The sequence below is a fragment of the Chenopodium album genome, chromosome 21 (genome assembly GCF_948465745.1).
Source record: "Chenopodium album chromosome 21, dcCheAlbu1.1, whole genome shotgun sequence".
Lineage (NCBI taxonomy): Eukaryota > Viridiplantae > Streptophyta > Magnoliopsida > Caryophyllales > Amaranthaceae > Chenopodium > Chenopodium album.
This window is the reverse complement of record NC_137854.1, coordinates 14,557,280-14,572,677: the sequence shown is the minus strand read 5'-3', so window position 1 is coordinate 14,572,677 and position 15,398 is coordinate 14,557,280. Positions and strand designations below refer to the sequence as shown.

At 35.0% G+C, this 15,398-nt stretch overlaps 1 pseudogene across 1 annotated transcript; it reads left to right on the top strand.

Annotated features, from left to right (window-relative positions):
- Positions 1 to 241: 241 nt before the first annotated feature.
- LOC145603077 (putative LRR receptor-like serine/threonine-protein kinase At3g47570) lies at positions 242 to 5,183 on the top strand (annotated as a pseudogene). The gene is made up of 3 exons (XR_014104682.1): positions 242 to 2,477; positions 2,759 to 3,136; positions 3,249 to 5,183. The product of XR_014104682.1 is annotated as a putative LRR receptor-like serine/threonine-protein kinase At3g47570 (transcript).
- Positions 5,184 to 15,398: the final 10,215 nt, after the last annotated feature.

Genomic DNA, 15,398 nt, shown 5'->3' with positions numbered 1-15,398 from the left:
CGGCCAACATATCAAGCTGCATCAACCTACAAAATCTTTCTTTATCCATCAACAATCTACAGGGGGAAGTTCCAGTGGGATTAGGAGCTTTGTCTAATCTTAAAAACCTTTGGGTTTGGTCTAATCAAAATCTTACTTCATTGGAATTAATACAAGGCAAGGAGAATGATTTTACGGGAACTATTCCTGACAGCATTTCTAGGATGAGAAGCTTAACTTGGTTGAACATCTCATCTAATCAGCTGTCAGGTATAATTCCCCCATCCATTTCAAACCTGTCCTTGCTTGAGGAATTGGACTTGTCTAATAATCAACTACACGGGGAACTTCCAGTGGGATTAGGAGAGTTATCCAACCTCGAATTGTTATTAGTTAAATCAAATAAACTCTCTGGTAAGATTCCTCCTTCTATTTCTAACCTTTCCTCTCTTCTAGAATTATACTTATCTGACAACCAACTACATGGGAGACTTCCGATTGAATTAGGAGCATTGCCTTGCCTCCAATATCTTGCTGTTTCCTTCAATAGTTTGACTGGTATGATTCCCCCATCAATCTTCAACCTGTCCTCCTTTCAAGCTATAGATTTGTCGTACAACCAACTACATGGAAGATTTCCACCGCTTTTTGCTTCACCTCCTCAATTAAAATATATACATCTTTTCTCTAACCATTTGTCAGGACCATTACCAATATCCTTATCAAACCTCACAAGTCTTCAAAGTTTTGTGTTGGGTGTAAACAACTTCACAGGTAGCATTTCCAATTTTCATTTTAGAAAACTCCATAACCTGCAAACCCTATATCTTGGTGAAAATTGTTTTGAAGGTGACATCTCTTTTATTAGTACATTGGTTAATTGTAGCAAATTGGATAAACTTGCTTTGGAACGAAATCAATTCACAGGATTGCTACCAAGAGTGGTAGTCAATCTTTCCACCACTTTAACATGTTTTGATATTTATCAGAATTTATTAAGTGGGGGATTTCCTAAAGATTTTAGTAATCTCATTAATCTTAGATTATTATTCATGTCAAGAAATGGGCTCACCGGAACCATCCCTCAAGATCTTGGAAAGCTTCAAAAGCTAGAGCAATTATATCTCGATAACAACAAATTCACAGGTGAAATTCCTATTTCAATCAGAAATTTATCGCGTTTGAGCACACTGAGCTTATCATATAACAATTTGCAAGGCAGAATACCTTCAAGCCTTGGCAATTGCAAATACCTGTTATATTTGTATCTATTGAATAACAATTTCAATGGACCATTGCCTAAGAATCTCTTTGCAGGATCTGCCAAGTTTATTAATTAGATTTATCTTATAATAAATTAGAAGGGCTCATACCTGTTGAGATCAGCAAGCAAGTCAGTGCGATAGATTTTCGTGTTTCTGGAAATAAATTGATAGGTGAAATTCCTGATGTCTTTAGTAGCCTACTTGAACTTACAATACTGTATATGGGTGATAATATGTTTCGTGGTTCGATTCCTACAACATTCGCCTCTTTGAAAAGTCTTTCATCAGTTGATCTTTCAAAGAACAATCTTTCTGGCATCATTCCTGGATTTTTTTCTACCTTTCCCATGATAAACCTCATAAACCTATCTTACAATAATTTTGAGGGAAGTGTTCCAACTACAGGATTATTTGCAAATACAAGTGTAATAATTCTAGATGGCAATAGTAGGCTCTGTGGTGGAATTTTGGAGCTGCATCTACCAAGATGTGTGGAGAAAAAAGGGAAGAAAAGAAGAATGTTTCATGCTCACAAGCTGATATTTGTGATAATATGTGCTTTTGTTGGGATATCGGTCATGGGCACATGCATATGGCTCTACCTGAAACGTCGTAACAAAAAAGGAAAATCTACCTCAATCGATGCATTACGGAAGGAGTCATTCTTGAAAGTGTCCTATGAAATGCTGCTCAAAACAACTGATGGATTTTCTTCAAGTAATCTACTTGGCTCGGGTACTTTTGGGTCTGTGTTTAAAGGGATGCTTGATGGAAAGACAGTTGCCATTAAAGTACTCAACTTGCAACAAAGAGGTGGGTCTAGGAGTTTCATGGCAGAGTGTGAGGTATTGAAGAATATCCGTCATCGTAATCTGGTTGGGATACTAACAGCATGCTCAAGTATGGATTTCCAGAGAAATGATTTCAAAGCTCTTGTTTATGAGTTCATGCCCAATGGAAGTGTTGAGAGATGGCTACACGAAGATGGAAATATGAGCCTTCTCCAAAGGTTAAATATAGCCATTGATGTGGCCCATGCAATAAATTATCTTCATTATGAGTGTGGAAGCCAGATTGTGCACTGCGATCTAAAACCGAGCAACATATTGCTTGACGATGACATGGTTGCCCGTGTAGCAGATTTTGGGTTAGCAAAGGTTCTTGATCCTCCCATGCATCCAAATCAAAGCAGTTCAATTGGCATTAGGGGAACTGTTGGCTATGCTGCTCCAGGTAATTAATATTATGAAATCACAAATATATTTATTTTATGGACAATCTTCCATCAAATAATATTTGAATCACTTAATCATCATGCATGTGATTTATTATAGTAATGGTTTCTATAATTTATATCTAAAATATTTATTATATAGAATTTCTACAAAATATCTAGGGACATTAAATATAATATATATGAGTATATTATTATAGGCATATATAGGTAGGGAACATAATGTTCTTTTGCACTCATGGATATAAACTTATTTGATGGAAATTTGTTTGTCTTTAAGAGTATGGCTTGGGAAATGAAGCATCTCTTGAGGCTGATGTCTACAGCTACGGAATTCTACTCCTTGAGTTAATGACAAGAAAGAATCCCATCAACGATATGTTTAATGATGACTTTAACCTCCATATGTACGCAAAGGCAACATTACCAGATCAAGTGTTGCAGATTGTTGACTCAACACTTTTGGAGGAAGAAAGTGATGAAGCAGATGAAACAAGACTACGAACTCAAGCGATACTTCAAAAACGAGAGGATTGCATGGTGTCTGTCATTAAGATTGGAGTTGCTTGCTCAAGTCAATATCCACATGATCGAATGAAGATAAGGGAAGCTATAAGCGACCTATATCATGCAAGAAACATCCTTTGCAAACCAAGAGGTACACTAATATAAAACTTGTCCAATCAACTGTTTTTCATGTCATTCAACTAATTATAAAACTTTTCCAATCAACTAGTACTATTGATGGCAATGTTAGTGCCTAATTGCAGGGGCAACTTATTGAGCATTACACGAGATGATTGGCCTCGCCGTCCTAAATCCATAGCAAGCCAAAGAAGCTAGCATGTTGCTACTCTAGAGGTGTCCTGCGCATGATTATAAAAGAAATGACACATTTTAGTATGAGCTCAAATAAAATAGGTAATTTATTTTCTTTTTTTTTTTCCCTGTAGCTATTATATCATACATGCATCCAAGTATTGTAAGTAACTACTGTTCTTTCTTAACAGTATAACACAAACTTTTAAATAAAACGGATGTTCAGTAAATTACTGAACATCCGTTATTCTGTTATAAAGTGACAATAAAATGTGCAAAAGTTACTCTAAAACACACAAAAGTTACCCTGACATATATAAGAGTTATTTATGCTTCTTTGATAAATTTGACAAAAGTGACACTAAATTTGACAAAAGTGTACCCGATGTATAGTAAATTACTGAAAACCGAGTGTATACAAAAGTTTTCGACAGTATAATCAATTCATGTTCCATGATTATGTCTATGCAATAGTTGAATTAGAAATTTCAAACTAATTGTTCTTTTATTGTCCTTAATTTTTGACATTACAAAACAGAGTTAACCTCATTATTGATAATGATCTTAAAGTTGAAAAGTATACATAAAAAAAATAATATATAAAAAAAAAAAGACCTTGACACCAAGTGACTTGTTGGACTATCCAATCCGTATGTAAAGGTTGTCTACTTGTCTCCCTAAAATCTTTAAGGATTCTCATCAGTAGTCATCACAATTCACCAAAGACTATTGAATAATTTTGTACGAAGTAAACAACTAAGCTCGCCATGATAGACACGGTAGAAATAAAAAACAAAAGCTCGTCGTGTTAGACAATGTACCATTTTTAATATCTTTGTGAACTTACAATATGTTATTGCATTATCGTTATATCTTACACGAACTATATAACGAAATGGAAAAGGATGGCTAAAATTCAACACAAAAAATAACCTGCAAATACTTTTAAAAAAATTTAAATTTTTTTTTTTAAAAAAAAATCATACAAATTGAAGCCAGGCGATCCCAACTCCCAAGTCTTTCATATGTACAATCACAAGGAATCCTTTCCCTACTGCTTGTATATGATATGCAACACCTTAGAGTCGCCAATGTCCTTTGTAACGAACCATGATTTCCGAGACAGTGAGTCACCTCAATTATTGATCAGTTGTGAAAGTATATAAAACACAAAAAATCAGGTCTAGTTCATAAATTATTTTAATCCAAAAATTATATTAAAAAAATTATATTACAACCAAATCGATTTCAATCCCAAAATAGGTCACAAAAACTCATACTACAACCAAATAATACTTTTAAAAAAATCCATCTTACAAATGGAAAGTATTACAAATAACATGTTATAAACTAATGTACGATAGAACATTTATTTAAAAACTAGCCTTCTAGCCCGTGCAATCGGGTTATTTATAGAAAGTCATATTGAAAGATAGTGATGGAGGAAATACCAATTAATCATTATGTGTGTAATGTGTAATATAAAATATAATTAAAGAAATTAGATAGCTTTTTTTTTTTTAAAAAAAAAAAAAAAAAGGTGAAAGGACTAAAATTAAATGAAATAATTAAAATGAAGTGTGTGTGGAAGATGAAAATATAAGTTAAATGAAATAATTAAGATAATGTAATAAAAAATTAATAAAAAAAAATATAAGAAGACACGTGGCACATCTGGTGGAAAAGAAGCTAGAAAAGTGTGGTAGACCGCAATTTCTATCTTACTCCTGGAGTACCGTGCACATGTTACTCCCACTACTAAAAATTGGCCAAATTGCGACCGGCGCAAACGGTCGCAAAAAATAGTAAAAACGGTCGCAAAACATAATTGCGACCGTCAACGGTCGCAAAACATAATTGCGACCGTCAACGGTCGCAAAACATAATTGCGACCGTCAACGGTCGCAACCTGGCGGTCGTTATTATCTCGGTCGCAAAAAAAAAAAATTTACGACCGTTTGACGGTCGCAAATTTTTAACGGCTGTTTACCCTATTTTCAACGACCGTTTCAAAAACGGTCGCAAATATTATAAATTGCGACCGCCTTATGAAACGGTCGCAAATATTAAATTTAGCGACTGTCCTAAGCCGTCGCTAAAAGTTTTTAAAAAAACAAAAAAAAAGAAAAAAAAAACCCACCCACCCACTCTTAACCCAGATCCCACCCACACCCTTAACCCAGATCCCACCCTTAACCCAGATCCCACCCAAACCACCACCGCTGCCCACCCTAAACAACCAGTAGCCGCCTATGCCGCCCTCTACTCACCATTACCTTCGCCCACCAATACCCACCACCACTCACCCTTAACACAGAAAAATAGTAAAAAAATTAAAAAAAAAAGTCACCTACAAAAATCAATCAATTTCGGAAAAAAAATCCAAATTTATCAAAACAATTAACCCACAAATAAAATGCTCAGAAATTAAACCGAAAAAGGAACAAAAATTAAATAAAAAAATCGGCCAAAAATTCAACCTAAAAAAATAAACACAGAACAATTAAACCCACATAATCGAACAAAAAATTCGACAAAAAATCAAACAAAAAACGAAATAAAACCCTCATAAATCGAACCAAAATTCAACAATTAAACCCACCAATTCGAACCTTAATTCGACAAGTTCGAGCTCAAAATCAAACCAAAAATCTATGAAATTCGAACAAAATCGAACAGAACTAAAAAAAACTCAAAATAAAACCAAAATCAAAGTAATTGGAACAGAAACGCAAACAAAAATCGATAACAAAATCAAACAAACATGGAAATTCTAACTAAAAACGAAATTCAACCACAAAATTTGAAAATAAACAAAATTTTCGAAAAATAAACATACCTCTCATAATCTATCTTCCTCTTTAGGTTAATATGGTCAAATTCGACCAAGAAAACTCCAGATCTAGAATTTTTAAGGTCGAATTTGACCATAAACACCAAACTAGCGTGTTTCTTTTAACGGTTGGCTTTGCTTGTGACGGTGGCTACTCTATTTCATTCGGGTTGGTGAAGAGAAGAGATGCAAGAGAAGGAGAAAAAGATGAGGAGAAGAGGATTCATGAGATGAGGGCTGTTCACAAGGAGGTGGAAAGAGGAAAGAGAAGAGAGAGAAAGAAGAAGGGTTTGAGAAAAAGAGAGAGGAGAAGAGGATGCGTGAGGAGAGAGAGAGGATAGAGGATGCGTGTGACGGCTGTAGTTCTAATAGGGTTTGGGTGATCTCCTTATATACCCTTTTTTTAAAAAAAATTAATAAAACACTTTTGCGACCGGTATGGCGGTCGTAATTTTGCGACCGTTTCTCAAACGGTCGTAATTAACACATATTGCGACCGCTACTAACGGTCGTAACAGAATTAATTTAATTTTGAATAAATTTTCACATGAATTTTATTTTTAAAATATATTTAATTACCTTTGCGACCGTTTTATTGCCCATAAACGGTCGCAAATTTGCGACCGCTTACAAAACGGTCGCAAATTTGCGACCGCTTAAAAAACGGTCGCAAATATCAATTTTTGCGACCGTTTTCATGACGGTCGTAGAAAAACGGTCGCAATTCGACCGAATTTTAGTAGTGTCCAGATTTTATAAATTCATGTTATTTTGATATTTACTTCTTATTATTTCAATTTATATATATATGTTATTTTTAAATAAATGTAAGTTATTTTGCCTTTTTTCTCAGTCATCTTCCTCCCATACTCTCTCTTCCTCTCTCAGCTACTCCAACTCATAATCACACACATTCTCTTCCCTTCTTCATCCAATTTTCTAGGTTTCCCAAAAATCAACCTCTCACTCTCTCTCTTCCTCTCACTACTCCAATTCTAAATCAAAGACACTTTTTCTCTCCTCCTTTCTTCTTCCAATTTTCTGGGTTTTTTAGATTTTAATTGATTTGAAGCCATTTAAGGGTTCAAATGAGTTCATGTCAAGAAATTTAGTACCTCCTGAAGTGTTCGATTCTCTTTAAATTCAAAGCTGCTAATGTTATTTTGATGCAAAACTTATTATTATTTCAATTTATATACATGTTATTTATAAATAAGTACTTGTTATTTTGTAAATTAAAAATAGCATGAATGGAGGTACTACACCTAATGTCCCTTGTCACTTTTAAACATATTATATGGCATGAATGGAGGTACTACACCTAATGTCCCTTGTAACGAAAAAAAAAGAAGTTCGATTTAAATAACAGATTATATGGCGTTGATAATAATCCCTTGTCACTTTTAAACAAATGTGTAAATGATGAAATATAGTGACTTGATAATAATCCTTAATTTTACACACTACAAAACACATAGTCTACTACATTTAAGGCAGGCAAAATTGATAATGACCTTAAATTTATTCCATATATGATATTTCCGCATCAATGCACTCGAGTGACCTTGACACAAATAGAGACAAAGACCTTGACTCAAGTGACTAGAAGGTGAAGGCATAGACTTGATGATTCATTTGATAGTTTTACTAAGTCAAGTCAAGCGGAAACCATTAAAAGGACGTCTCCCTTAATCTTTATACGCAGTATGTAGGGGGGCTTCTCATCTGTCGAATTTGCCAAAGAATATTCAATACAAGTATTAGCTGAGATCAAAATTCCTAGTGTTTTCCATCTTCGTTCACTACTCAAAAAACAAATCATCACTACAAGATATTATATCAAAGAGGGCAATTTAAATCGCCCTCTTAGGTTCAAATTTCGCCCTATTAGACAAAGAGGGCGATTTTGAAATCGCCCCCAAGTCGCCCTATTAGCTCTGTCCTATTAGCTTCAAAGGGCATACAAATGTTTCGCCCTCTTTGTTAAATATCAAAGAAGGCAAAAAATTTCGCCCTCTTTGATTGAATCAAGCAAGACGAAAAGTTTTTTTGCCCTCTGTAAACAACTCAAACAAGTCAATTAATATTGCCCTCCTTGTTCAAAATTCGCCCTGTTTGATCAAATTTTAAAGGGCAAAAACAAAGTCGCCCTCTTTGTTCAATTTTTAGTTTTTAAAAAAAATAATTCTAAAAGGGACTACATTTAGAAAAAAAGGTGTTAATAGGCATAAATTCTAATTTTGTCATTATATATACAAAAGTATTAACCAAATTATCATAAATAGCAAATATTTAATAATGTTTTTTCTAGGACATTATCAAGCAATCTTCTCATCCTTGCACCTTCTAGCATCCCCTTTTTTCCGTATGATCATTTTTCCAAGGAATGCAGCCAGCCTTTGGTGTCCTCCATCCCCCAAAAATTGACTTGATCCCCAAACTGCAAAACTTGACAGAAACAGGACTTATGTAAATTAATAAACTTGAACAGTTGCTCAAGCATTCTGCTGAATGTCAACCAATAAACTTGAACCCCCCAAACAATAACAAGTAGTTGATATAAGTAACAATACCATAGGATAAAACAAATATGAACAAAATCCAATCTAAATTACCTGAACAGGGACTACATATTGTTACATCACTGTATGCATATGGTCCTTTGAAGAACAAAATTTTACTACAAAAAGGCACAATATGCATGTACAAATGCCAAATTCTACAAGCTCCAGCCACGGAATTCATGAAACAGAACGATTGAGCTGCTATTTTATACCATGTATTCTCACAACTATTTTTATGCCTTACAAGATAAAACAAAGTCCATGTTAATCATCCGTGGATACATGCATCTTTTTAATCATCCATGTTTAAAAAACATCACACTTTCTATCAAACTTAAATTCATTAGTGAGTACTAAATTAATTACAATACTTTTAGCTTACTGCAATGTTGGGCAATTTTAAACTTGATCATCAGTTTCATCATATTATTTCACCTAATGTACGCTGTTTATAACATAGTATTATACTAGTTCCAAGCACAGTGCACAAGCACCACTGCTGCCAGCTTATCATACACCACCCCATATCTTAACCTCCACCGCACCTGCTCCCTGCTCTTCACTCAGCAACCAAACAGCACCAAACCACCAGCCATCACAACACCATTCCCACCACTTCGCAACCTCCCCTGTTTCCACTCGCAAGAACAACAGTTACAGCAGCAGCCACAAAAACCCCCCAAAACACTTCCCCTGCTCCCTCAATTCTACCACCGCAACAACAACAATAACAACAACCTGCCACCGCAACACACCCGCAACTCCAATCAGCCCTGCTACCTCACTGTTTGGTGAATATTACCTCACTGGCTCACTACTAGCTAGTATAATACTATAATATAAACAGCAGCTTTAGCAACTAAGATGGCACATGCGCATATTTTCAAATAGAGTAATCAATTATCACAATTCATAGTAATCAAAACAAATTACAATTATCCCAATTCACAGTAATCAATAGCTCATACGATCAATTAAGCAATTAATTCGATAAACCGCTGATAAAATACGAATAATTCTGATTTGCTTCTCCATAATCTATCTGACATTACTAGCATAAATAACAACTCCCAAAAACTTGCAGAATCAACAAATTGACAAAAAAAATTGACAAATGTAAAGCAATACTAACATGCAGGAACAAATTGACAAAAAAATCAACAAATTAAGAGCAAGGATTTCGAGAACAACAAATTCGTACAAATCAAAAGCTTAATCACATAGTTTTGAGCCAAAATTTACCAAAATTTTGAGACACAATTAGAGCGACTTCGAGCAATGATTTGGAGCGAAATCTGACTTGCAATCTGACCGACTTCGAGCAATGAATCTGAATGTCTATTAGGAGTGAAGAATTAGAGCGAAGAATGTCGAAGAATTAGAGTGAAGAATCATAGATTTGCGATTTAGGGTTCATACATTTTTGGGGGAAAACGTTTAGAGAGAAACGTTTAATTTTTTATGTCCTTTTGTATTGATAGAGAAAAACCTTTGTTTTATTTTATTAAAATGTTTATTGACCAAAGAGGGCAAAAAAGGAATTCGCCCTTTTTGCTATTGACCAACGAGGGCGAAAATGGAATTCGCCCCTTTTGCTATTGACCAACGAGGGCGAAAATGGAATTCGCCCTTTCTGCGATTGACCAACGAGGGCGAAAATGGAATTCGCCCTGTTTGTTTCTTTTTTTTGTTTTGTAAAATAGAAAAACCGTTTACTTTGTAATGTTTACCTTTGATTTATTATATTGAACAACGAGGGCGAAAATGGAATTCGCCCTCTTTGCTCTATTATAGAGGGCGATTTTGTGAATTCGCCCTCTTTGCTCTATTATAGAGGACGAAAAATAAATTCGCCCTGTTTGCTTTGAAGTACAAAGACGAAAGTAACATTCGCCCTCTTTGCTCTGTCATAAAAGGGCAATTATAATTTCGCCCTCCTTGATAGAAACTAACAAGGCAAAATCAAGTTCGCCCTCCTTGATCAATGTATATCGCCCTCTTTAATCTTTTTTCTTGTAGTGCATAAAATGCAAATTGACAAATCTATGCCTTGGACAGTTGGACTCAAGGACACATAAACTAATACTGTAATAGTGGTATATAAAATAGAGTAATAATGACTAAATGAAATACAGTTGCAGAACAAAATAATGAACCATGAAATGTTCTGCAGATATGATCCAGAACCCAAGAACCTCGCGAAGTGTAAAATGCCCTATCTTCCTTCAAATCTGATGTATGCTCAAGACGCTGCTTGAAAATGTATTTTTTTCAGCATGTCCGGAACTCTTTCTGTTAGCTCTGTTTTGGTCCTGAATTGGAGTTTGCAAAAGAAATAGCAGGAAAGCAGTATGCATAATTTAGTCAGATCTGCTTCAAAGCATGAATTTATCATGTGATTAGACCACTTACCGTCGCTACTGAAAATTCTAAGCATGAGATTTTCTTGACTGGCATCTTCTCATGATGCCAAAAACCTCAAGGGAAACAGCATTAGACGCCTCTTTCCATTCACTTTATAAGATGTTTTAGCTTCATTCATCATTGATCTTCTGTGAGTTTCGAGGTGATTTATCATTTATTACCATGATGCAGCTATAAAAGAGAAGAGGTTGTTTATAATTAATTACTATGATGCATTGTTGCCGTTTGTGAACAAAGTTAGGAAGCTTGAAAACACGACATTATATTGTATGGATCACGCGCTTTGTTTTTCCTAGATGATGAGCGAGAAACACTAAAACCTCTAGCTATTGAGTTAACACGACCTCCAAATGATATAAAGAGTGAACAATGGAAGGAAGTTTTTACACCGGGAACGTGTGCTACTTCTGAATGGCTTTGGAAACTTGCCAAGGTTCATGTCCTTGCACATGACACTGGTTACCATCAACTTATCAGCCACTGGTACTAATTTATCGTTTTTTTTTCTTTTTTTTTTTAATTAACTATCTCTACAACTTTGCTTGACTAGTTGACTATATAATTACTTTCTCTAATACTTGTAAATTTTTTACAGGATGTTGATTACATTATAATATTATCTTCACATGAATTTGCTCTAACAATTAATCTTATTAGTTAGCTCTAATGATAGTTTAATTACTGAGTACCTTAACTTGCTAGCCTTTATTTGAACTATATAAAAAGAGTAATTTTTATCAATGTGGACTATGTGGTTAAACTTCCTTTAACCTTTTGGATGGAAATGACTCTAATTATTATTAGTTGATGACAGAGTAGTCCTAGAATTAATGGGTGATATTTGTCCATTACTTTACTAACTCTCATTTCCTAAATGATGATTGCAGGCTTAGAACACATTGTTGCACGGAACTATACGTAATTGCGTGCTACACATTTGAGTGCAATGCGTACTCATATTTAAGTTATTGCGTACTCATTTCCGATACACCATAGAGATTAACTCTCTCGCTCAACAAAATTTAATTAAAGCGGGTGGTATCATTGAGACAATCTTTTTACAAGGGGAGTACTCCTTAGAGTTGAGCTCTTCCATTTATGACAATGCATGGCACTTTGATCATGAAGCCTTACCAGCTGACCTTATAACTGTATAAGCAAGTAAATTAAATTAGTACGTAGTAATAATCATGAAGATCCCGTTGATGACTTGATCAAGTATTTCGTTGAAAAGCCTGAGGAGACACTCCTTGGATGCTTCCCATCTGAAAAGCCTGAGGAGTTCCAAACGACATCTCCATTTGATATGAATTTGCAGAAGGTCCTTTTATATAAAAAAAAATGTGGCACAAAAGGTCCTTTTATCATGATTGGGTTGTGAAGAGAGTTCTTTAACTAAACTTCAGCTTTGACAAAATTTTTCCGGCTAAAAAAACCATGTGCACAGATGTGACCCACTTAAATGACCTTTTTTTTTTCCTTTCTTTTATCCCCTTCCCCTCTTTTCCCTCAATTTTCATTTTCCCCTATTATTAAAGCCTAATTAATTTCGGAACCCTCTTCCCCCATTTTTCCCCCTTTTCTCTTTTAAAATAGTAAAAATTTTAAATTTTTTTCCCGAACTTGCAAGACCAAAATCTTCTTCCTAGGTTTTTATGGGTCCACAATGTTCTTTTGACAATAAGAAGACCGCAATTACGCCTCTTCATCGATTTGCGTACCTAACCAAAGATAAATTTCATGTTGCAAAATTAAACTTGAAATTGAAGTGGGATTGTTACCTTACATACTTCGACTCGCGTTGAATGGCATTGATTGACCTTCAATTGTAATTTATTTCAAGGAATTAGAATTCAATATTTGGGATTAATTTTGTTCTGAGTTAAGGTTAAATAATTGGGGAAAATGAAAATCGAGGGAAATGAGGGAAAGGGAAAAAAAAGAAAATAAAATAGGTCATTTAAGTGGTCACGTGTTGTGCATGTGACTTTTTCTTGGCCGGAAATACACCGGAGTTTGGTCAAAGGACCCTCCTCACAACCCAATCCTGATAAAAGAACCTTTTGTGCCAACTTTTTCATAAAAGGACCTTCCTTACAAGGTCGACCATTTAAAAGGACCTTCCTTGCAAATTTTCCAATCAATAATTTTACATTGTTATTGTTGATCTTATTTCTTTGAATTCAGATTGCATCATACCTTATCTACTCCAAGTTCAAATACTTTGCTCTATTTCTAATTATTGCACTATTTATTTGTCCTATTTTGACTAATATTTGTAATTATTTATACATAAGAAAAAAAAATATATATATAGCTTGTGGTATTTGTTGGAAAAGTGTTAATGAATGGAATATTTATTTTCAATTGTTATTGATAATCAAAAATATTATTAATTAACGGTTAGCATCGACATATGAGCCCAAGAAAAATGGAGCAGGAATATAAAAACAGAGGGAGTATTTTAGCTTATTTATATTTTTTTTAAAAAGGAACAACAAACTTCTGTTCGCGGTGTATACTGTTTACTTGTATCAAGGTCAATGACACTACTAGAAAACAGCCTAATTCCGACGGACGAGTTTCGACGGACCCATAATTCCGTCGGAAAATTCTAAATTTCCGACGGATTTTTATTCCGTCGGATATTTCCGACGGAATTGTTAAATTCGTCGAAAATCCGTCGGAAATTTATGACGGAATATAAATCCGTCGAAATATATGTACTTTCCGACGGATTTTTCCGTCGTAAAGTAACATTTCCGACGGAATTAAAATCGGTCGGAAATTTCCGTCTGAACATATTGTTTTTAAAAAATAAAACTTTTTTAAAGTGACGTGGACAAAACCCTAAAACTACCCCTCTGTGCGCCGCTTATCTTTCTTTTCCCCCTTCTCCTTCTTTCAACCTCCTTCACACTGGTCTGTTCTCCTTCTCCCTCCTCCTTTACCCTAAAACTACCCTAGCTTATTTTCTCCTGTTCTCTCTCCTCCCCTTATTCTTCCTATTCTCCTTCTCCCTCCTCCTCTTTTCTTCTCCGCCCCTTTTCCTTTTCCTTTCTTTCCATTTTTCCTCCATTTTTCTGCGGTTCTCGAAGGGTTATGGCAAAACCAACAAGGACGCCAAGCAGTAACCGTGAAATTCATGTCTCCTCTTCTTCTTCGCCCCTTCAATTCTGCGGTTCATTGCGATGCTAGTTAGGATTTAATTTTTTTTGAACAAAGTAAGGTTTTTCATGTCAAATTCGACCATGAAAACTCTAGATCTAGAGTTTTCATGGTCGAATTTGACCTTTAAAACCCAAAATCAAGCCAATTTTGGGGTTTTGTTGATGAAATTCAAGGTATGTTGTTTTTTTTCTTCTAATTTTTCGATTTTGCGATTTTTGTTTTTAATTTTATGATGGTGGACTCGTGTGTGGTCTATGTCAGGAAATTGTGGTGGTGGTGGTGGTGGGTGGGTCGGGTTCAGGTGGTCCATGGTGTGGGGGGGGGGGTTAGGTTTAGGTGAACCATAATGGGTGGGTTTAGATCTGGTTTAGGTGGGTCGTGGTGGGTGGTTTTACAATTGGGTTCAGTTTGGGATGGTTAGGTGGGGTGGGTTAAGGACTTAAGGTGTAACACCCCCGATTTACTAGCTAATAATAAACAGTAAATAAAGGAAAAATAAACAACCTTTAAATAAAATTGCGGAAGCATACACCTAAATCGGAGGTATTACTGCCACACTTGACAACCTATCAAGTGCTAAGGCTTACAAAAATCCCAATAATTACAACCCAATAAACTAGGTGAGCTATTTATACAACTGTATAAACTCGTTATAGCATACTAATCGATCACTTGAGCTCCTTTAGCTACGATCACTTGATCAACCTGCTAAAACAATCTTGTCTGCTCACCATTAAGGACAAATTCCAAAATAGATCGTCACAGGGCCACCATAAGAAAAGACATGACCGCAAACACGAGTAGCACAACAAAATAACACACACACGTCAGCAAAAAGCTGAGTAATCACCACTTACCAAAATATAATTAAACAATATAATAATCAATTCAATATAACTAGCTCACTTAGCAATGTAGCCCGAAACTACATTCACAAATATACCAAACTCAAGGATAAAATTAACTTCACACTCTGAAAATAACCTCGATTAATAATACAAACCCTTTTACTCAATTAACTGATCATACCCAATAAGTGTGCCATGCTCGTTGTTCTATACTTAGCCTTGGACATGAGTAATTCGAATAACAAACCAACAAGTATAAAA